Source organism: Belonocnema kinseyi, chromosome 1 (assembly GCF_010883055.1).
Source record: "Belonocnema kinseyi isolate 2016_QV_RU_SX_M_011 chromosome 1, B_treatae_v1, whole genome shotgun sequence".
Lineage (NCBI taxonomy): Eukaryota > Metazoa > Arthropoda > Insecta > Hymenoptera > Cynipidae > Belonocnema > Belonocnema kinseyi.
The window spans coordinates 158,182,620-158,183,633 of record NC_046657.1 but is presented as its reverse complement, the minus strand read 5'-3'; positions in this window follow the sequence as shown (position 1 = coordinate 158,183,633).

The window sequence follows — 1,014 nt, the reverse complement described above, 5'->3', positions numbered from 1 at the left end:
ATTTTTTTTTGAGTCGTATAATGTAATGTTTATTTGGTTCCTCATACAATTAAAAAAGAATATCAAATAACAAATTTTTATTATTAGGCAGTTTTAAAACAAAAAAAATGCCAACAGCACGCGGTATTCCCAAGCGGTCACCCATCCAAGTACTAACCGCGCCTAACGTTGCTTAACTTCAGTGATTAGAGGAGAACTGGTGTTAATAGTTTAATAAGTGCTTATTAAGTTGCCAATATTTACATATTTCTAGATAATTTTCATAATAAACAATGAATAATATTTCATAAACATATAATATTATGGACTCACTGGCATACATACAGCACTCGAAGTCTTGTACAAATTCTTATGCTTTCGTAATTAGCATACTAAATGTTATAGTAAACTGAATTCTAATTTTTCATTAAGATATCGATTAACGTGGAAGTCAATTTATCATGTACATTTTTGCGTGTCCTTGATAAGAAAAGTGGCGTACAAAAACTGACCATAATTCAGTGTTTTTAGGTAACAAATATATACTATGAAAGATAAAAATATAAGAAAAATAACAGATCTACAACTATATTTACAAAGGAACTTAGAACAATCAAGATATAATAATATAAGATTGCATAATGCTAGTTTTTCCTAACACTATATGAGAGTCGGTCATATAAAAATATTATCTATTTATACATATGTATTATATATTGTCAAATAATATGTGATTATTTCTTTCCGTCGATTAAATGCTATATGGCGATTTATAATTCGAGCTAAATTTACAATGAAAAGGTTTACATTATAAGAATTGTAGGATCATCAAAGATTAGCTATTCGTCGAGCCAAAAATATTTCTCCTTATTTAGTCTATGTTTGTCTTTCTTTTCTCTGTTTGTCGTGCATGTTTTAAACCTCCATGCTTCATGTGGGGTTTTTGTGTCTAGGTTCTTTTCGTAAAGAATAGCTTTTTGTCTCCGTCCTCTGTGATAGTGGTAAATGATTGGTGCGTCATGTTCGTCTTGTATC